General features: G+C 57.9%; 1 protein-coding gene across 2 annotated transcripts in view; it reads left to right on the plus strand.

Annotated features, from left to right (window-relative positions):
• SLC67A1 (solute carrier family 67 member 1) overlaps positions 1–6,794 on the plus strand; it is a 33,638-nt gene that overhangs the window by 10,590 nt on the left and 16,254 nt on the right. The gene's annotated exons all lie outside the window — the stretch shown is intronic.

Genomic DNA, 6,794 nt, shown 5'->3' on the forward strand with positions numbered 1-6,794 from the left:
GGCGGCCCGCCGCTGCGTGGTTCTGCGCTGCCATCGCGCTCTGCTCCTTCGACCCAGTCCCAACACGTCTCTGGGGCTCGGTTCCCCCCAGTTCGCAAGCCTGAGCAGGTTGCTTGGCAAGGATAACAAGGTGGACGGAGCCCGTGCACAGGCGGGGGCCTTGATGTTGCGTTACCGGCAGGGGGCGCCGTCGCCCCGCGGTGAAGTCTCCCACCCTGACCGCGCGCTCTAGCTGGGCTGGCGCCTCTACCCGGCCGCTAGTCTCTGAGCTGTCCTAGGCTGCAGGACGCCCAAGCAGGCCCCAAGCTCAGCAGAAGTTAGACTTCACCTGAAAGTAACCGGATAGCAGGGCCGGACCCAGCTTCTGGCCAAAGCGGACCAGGGAGAGGGAGAGGAGGGGCGAGGAGGATGAAGGGGAGGGGAAAGGATGGAGGGGAGTGGCGGGGAAGAGGGAGGGGAGGGGTGAGGAGGATGGAGAGTCACCTCTGGCAGCTGATCTGGGCACACCTGCCTGTGCTCAGCCTCAGTTTTCTGAACTTTGAGCTGGGAACAATCAGATTCCAGCTATCCCTGGAAGCTCTGAGTGTGGCTGTGCCCTGGAAGGGGAGGGCATGGCAAGGGGCTCCAAGGGAGAGAGGATGGAGAACATCGCGGTTCTCCCGCTCCTGCAGGCAGCCTTCCTGCGCCTGTGTCCTTACCTCGGAAATGTGAATCCATAGTGGTTTGCTGCTTGTGGAGAGGTTAAACGAAGGCCTCTGCTACCTCCCCCCAGCTTTGCCAGCACCCCAAAAGCCCCAGGTGGCAGCTCCTACACATGGTCTCTAGAGGGGACCTCACTCCAGGTCCCCTGCTTGCCCCTCTGCATGGTATGGACTGAGCTGTCTATACTGGCGGCTCTGGGTGTGCTGTGGATCCAGCACAGCTAACCCCGGAGGAGGACCTCACTTCTGTACTGGGAGGCCAGCCCCTGCCCCATGCACCCCACCCCACTCCTTCCTGAAACTCTCACTGACCTCACAAAGCCGATTTATTCATAAGGGTGGCCTTGCCCAAGCCCTTTCATTCAGGCCCAAGTCTGTGGCTTAGATCTGGAGGGCAGTGCTGGGGGTGGAGGCCCCTCCCTGCTCCCTGACTAGGGGCTCCGTGCCAGCGGTCACCCACCTACCCTCCCCAGTCCTCTGTGCACTGCCCTGAGGCCCCGTTCAGCGAAGGAGCCACCCACAGAATGTGTCTGCACTCCCCCAACACACATCAGAGGTGCCACTCAGTAGGACAGGCATATCTGTTGAACCAGACTTTCCAGTCTTGGCTAACCTGATGCCATGCCAGTCTCTGGGGATCTGGGGCCCCAGTTTCCCCAGGCCAGGCATTGCCCAGGGACCACAGCAGCCTGGGTTCCCTGAGTGCCCCAAGGAATGCCCCAACATTGGTGAAGATGGCTGGGCGATGGCTGAGCTGGAGGCATTCGGGCAACAGGTGGGACAGTGGCCTTGTCATAGCATCTTTCTCGCCAGAGGGACGTCTCCAGTGGTGTGCCGCAGAGCTGTTCAAGGCCCTGGCAGGGGCCGCATTTCATTAGAGCCTGGGCTGAACAAGGGTTGGGGTAGGGTGGGCAGTTGGTTTACTCCTAAATGTTTATTGGACATCTACGAAGAGCCCCTGGGATTCTAGCTTCTAGGATACAGTGTCTGGCGGAAGGATGGGCCTAGTCTCCCAGATGCCTGCAACATGACTGTATTTCTATAAAGCCAGGTTGAACTACACGGTGTAGAAAGTAACGAAGCAGGATCTGGGGCCTGGAAGACAGGCGGTCACCAAGGCCTGTCTGAGGACGTGGCAGTTGAGTAGAGACATGCAGCAAGTGAGGGAGGAGGCAAAGAAGCCGCGTGATGTGCACAGGCCCTGCTGCGGGAAGTGAGGCAGCCCGTGTGGCTACAGAGGGCCAAGGACAGAGGCAGGAGCCAGGCCATGGTGGTAGGGACAGCATGAGTGGCGCTATGTGGAGAAGGTGGGAGTGACCAGCGGGTGGCCACTGCACCAGCCCTAGAGGGAAAGCCCAGCGCTGGACCGAGGTAGCCATGGAGGGAGAGAGAGGGAGAGGTCGAGGGTAAATCTGACTTGGTTTTGCCAACAGCTGCACTGGGGTGTGAGCTCCAGGTGGCCATGCCTCGGCCGTGTCCCAGTTCCGGGGCCGAGCCACCTGGGGCACCAACGTGGGTTGGGTCTTACTCGGGCTGAGTCCAGGTGCCTGCTGGCTCTTGAGGAGCTCTGAACGAGAAGGAAGAGGGCTGCATTATTCAGTGGGAGTGCTGAGTCCCACACCCCCAAACATGTCATATTCACGGGGCTGGGGGTCAGGGAAGGAGAACCAGGAGAGAGACGTCCGGGTAGCAGGGACCTGCCCTGCCTGTACCGCTGATGGCCGAGTCAGCCGAGGCCCAGGGGTGGTAGCAGGGAGACCATCTCCAGACCTGGACAAGAACCACAGTGCTGGGAGCCGCAGAGGTCTGATTCTGTAGGTGAGGCTGAGAGAGAGGAGGCGAGCAGAGGCGAGTCTGGGTGGGTTTTGTTCTGGGCAGGAAGAGCCCAGAGGAAGAATGGCAGAGAGAGGGAAGGGCTGACTGGGAGCTGAGCACCCCTCCACATGTGGAGGGTGTCCCTCATGGGTGGTAGACATGGTACATGTAGGGGGCAGCCCTGGTGGAGCAGCAGAAACAGCTCACCCTCAGTACCAGGGGAAGGGAGGAGGGAGTGGAGAGGCAGGAGCTTAGAGAGCTGGCACCTCTGTGGGCTTGCTCCCCGGTGGAGGCGTGAGTGAGAAGAGACCAAAGAGGGCGCAGGGGCAGAGGAGCTGGCACTGACAGGTGACGGAGCTGGGTGGGGCCTCCCTGAGTGCTGCCCCATCCACGGGGACTGCACCAGACAGGCAGGTTCACCTCCAGCCCAGCCTCCTGCTACCCTGGCAGAGGTGTGGTCCCATACCTTGCCAAGGTCCCTCACTTGCGAGATGGACCCATCTGTCCTCCCCACTCATAGGGACGCTCTGGGGGTGACTGGCACATGGTAATGGCTGCTGGAGTGAGCTCAGCATGGAAGTTTCTCTGCCAGCCTCTCCTGAGTGTCCTGCCCCCAGGCCCTTCCTGGCCTCCTGCCATTTTCTCCACCCCAGAAGACCCCACTCACCTCCCTATCTCTCCCAGCAGCCCCCAAGATAGCCTCCACCCTGTCCACACCTTCCAGAACATTCCATTACCTTCCATCCTCTTTTATCCTAAGATCTGAAGTGCTTTATAACCTCGCTGTTAATATATAACAAGGCCAACTTCACCATTTCTTTCGATGGGTGGGGAAACTAAGGCCCAGGAAAGGTGAAACACCCCTGACAGAATGCCCAATCTCTACCCAAGGACAACAGGTAGGGGGCATCCCTAAGGTCTTCACACCATACTGAAGACATGGAGTACTGAGGGGCCCTTTGAGCTAGAGCTGACCTCCGGCCCTTCACTGGCTGCCCAAAGTGGTGGGAGGGCCACAGAGAGCCTGTGTTGGTGGCGTGGGGCCAACAGCTTTGCCTTGGTACCCCCAGATGGGGTGGGGGCAGGGAGGGCTTGGTCACACCAGGAGCTATGCTGCCTACCAGGGCCCACACTGCGGCGGTCTGCCTCGTTCACCATGCACTTGCCCAGATTATGGTCCCTGTCCCCACCCCTGAGGGCAGAAAGGCCAAGCGGGCTCTAGGACCCGGATGTCCCATGACAAAACCTGGCACCCTGCCTGCCTCGTTGCCCCAAAGCCTGCTGTGCCTCCTGGCAGAGCCTGTGGCAGAGCCCAGCACAACTGCCAATCCCACTCCCAGGCCTCGTGTCCTTTATGATGGAGAGGTATGATGTGGGGTCTGCCAGCTGCCAAGCCCCTGTCCGCCCCCACCTCTGGGTGCCCTTGTCTCCCTGCAAGTTCCCAGCTATGCCCCAGTCCCAGTGGCTCCTGGCAGCAGATGGGAGGAGGAAGTGGACTTGGCATCCCCAGGCTTGCAGAGGCGGGCACTGGTAAAACTGGTTTGGGCCCAGCCTCTGGAGCTCAGGGCTGGGAGGGCTGACTGCCTGCAGAGGGCCCTGGGCTCTGAGTCACTTGTGCAGGCCAGCAGGTGTGGCTGGCTTTATGACTCACACCCGGAGCCTCAGCACCAGAGATCCTGGGCAGGGATTGGGGAGGAGTGCGGCTGTCAAGGCCTCTAACACCCAGTACCAAGTGCGGAGTCCTGCCGTGTGCCAGGCTCTGACCAAGCACACCGTGGACACAGCGCGGAGCCAAAGAATGACCCTGCCCCACAAGGTCACCATCTTGGGTGGCCAGACAAACACCATAAGAAAATACATGTGTGTGATGGGAGTGCGACGGTCCTGTGGACAGGATGTCCTGGCTTATTTGAGGAAAAGCAAAGGGCTGGGCTAGGGAGCTGAGCAGCGGAGAGAAGAGGGTTGGACAAGAGGTGAGGTAGTGAGGACTCTGCCTTTGCCTCCAATGTCCCAAGGTCCCCTCCAGGTGCAGAGCAAAGTGCTGATGAGGCCACAGTGATGCTGGTAGTGAGGTCCCTGATGGGTGGCCAGGAGACTCCTGGGGACAGGTGCAGTGCAGGCATGGAGTCTGGCCGGTGGCTGAGGCTGCAGCAGGGACATGAGGTAAGGGTGGAAAGGCAGGCCCTGGGAGGGCCAGGCCCTTGGAAGTTCAGACCCTGGGTCTGTTTTGAAGGTGGAGCCAGCAGGCTTACTAAGGATGGATGGGGGATGCCGGACAGAGAACAGTCAGAGAGGACCCTAATGTTTGGGGCCTGAGCCGCTGAAGGATGGAGATGACACCACTAAGGTGCAGCCTCTGCAGGGTGGGTGGTTTGCAGGGAGGAGGAAGGGACAAGAGTCTAGGGCTGGATGAGTGACATCTGAGACCCCATCAGTCATCCAAGTCCGACGCGAAGGGGCAGTTTACATGTGGGTCTGAGTTCAGGAAAGAGGCTCAAATTATTATTTTTTTGAACCATTATTATAAACTCCTTTCATTATTGTCAAGAACCACTGAAGTACATAGTATTTTTCTCTCCACTTTACAAACGAAGGCCCAAATGATGTAAAATCAACCCCGGAAACCAGCCCTGTGTCCTGATGATTAAGAGAGCCAGACCCCACATGGACAACCACACGGTTTGAATCCTGGCCCTGGTAGCCTGGGAAACATGCCGGGCATGTGTGCGTGCCCCAGGTCCTACCGAGATGGAGAAATGGGGACGGGATGGTGGTGTGACCACACACCACCAGGATGCCTTCTCCTCCCCGTGTCTCTCTGTCAAGTGCTCACATCCTCTGGCTTTTTTTTTTTTTTTTTAATTTTAGATTTAAAAAGTTTTAGATTTCTATAATCTTTTTAAAAGTTTTTAATAAGAGGTCAGCAGGTGGTGTAGTGATTAAGGCGCTGGACTCCCACATAGCTGACCATAGTTCAAGTCCTGGACCCAGTAGCTTGACACTCACACTCTGCATGTGCGTGTGTGCCCAAAATCCCAAGAAGAGAATGGAGGAGAAGGGAGAGCCACATGGCATGCCCCCTGGGGGATTCTCACTTTCTCTCTCTCTGTTTTTCTGGCAAGTGCGTGTGCCCTGTAGCAACAATCTCTCTCTTGGGGAACCAGCAGTTAGTGTAATGGCTATGTCGCTGGATTCCCACGTAGTCGACCGCGGTTCACGTCTTGGACCCGGTGGCTTAAAACTCACGCCGGGCGCGTGTGCGTGCGTGCCCAAGATCCCAAGAGGAAAATGGAGGAGAAGGGATTGCGGTGTGACCATCCCCCGTGGAGGGTGATTTCTCGCTTTCTGTCTCGATGTCTCTGTGTCTGTCTGGTGAGCACACGCGCCCTATAGCGAAAACCTCTCAAAAAAAAAATCTCTCTCTGAAATAAATAATAAATCCCAGCTTTCAATCCAGCAGGTAACCACATGCAAAGGGGATCAGTGGGCCAGCCCATGGGGTGGTGGTGAAGGTGGCTGGGTTCCCCCACGGCCAACTACACAGCTGGCTCCTGAACCCAGGGCCTTGAACAATATGCCCCATGTGTGTGCCTGTGTTCCCAAAATCCTGAACGGAGTGGGAGGTGGAGGGGAAGATATGGCAGCATGACCATTCCCCGTGGGGAGGGGAGTGCTTTCTTGTTTTCCCTCTATCGCTCTCTTTCCAACGAGTACACATGCCCTCTGACAAAATTTAAAAAGAAAAAGAAAGAAGAAGAACAAAAGAAAAAGAAAAAGGGGTCAGCAAGCTGTGGCCCTCAGGCCACATCTAGGCAGTCCTGTGTTTGCGGAGTTCACAGCCTGACACGTTCATTGCCCTGTGGTCCGTGGCCACCTCCATGACCTCAGATTGTGTGGGTTAGGATCACTTAGGCCCAAGAAGACATGCCGATGGGAGGGCACCTAGCCTTGGAGCAGGCAGCTGACATCTGCTAGTTCCCTGGCCTCCAAGGACCAGCCAGAAAGTCACAGGCCCAGCTAGGCCCACAGCCTGGAACTTCTGGCTCAGCTTCCAGGGGGCTCTGAAGTGACCGGAATTTAAGAGTTGGAGAGCTGGAGAGCTGGGTTTGGACAGCATCAAGTATAGACCCCAGGGACCAGCAGTTAGCGTAATGGCTGTGTCTCTGGACTCCCACGTAGTCGACCGTGGTTCGTGTCCCAGACCCAGTGCCTTAAAACTCACGCCGGGCGCGTGTGCATGCGTGCCCAAGATCCCAAGAGGAGAATGGAGGAGAAGGG

Source organism: Tupaia chinensis, unplaced genomic scaffold (assembly GCF_000334495.1).
Source record: "Tupaia chinensis unplaced genomic scaffold, TupChi_1.0 Scaffold000047_1, whole genome shotgun sequence".
In the NCBI taxonomy this organism is placed as follows: Eukaryota; Metazoa; Chordata; class Mammalia; order Scandentia; family Tupaiidae; genus Tupaia; species Tupaia belangeri.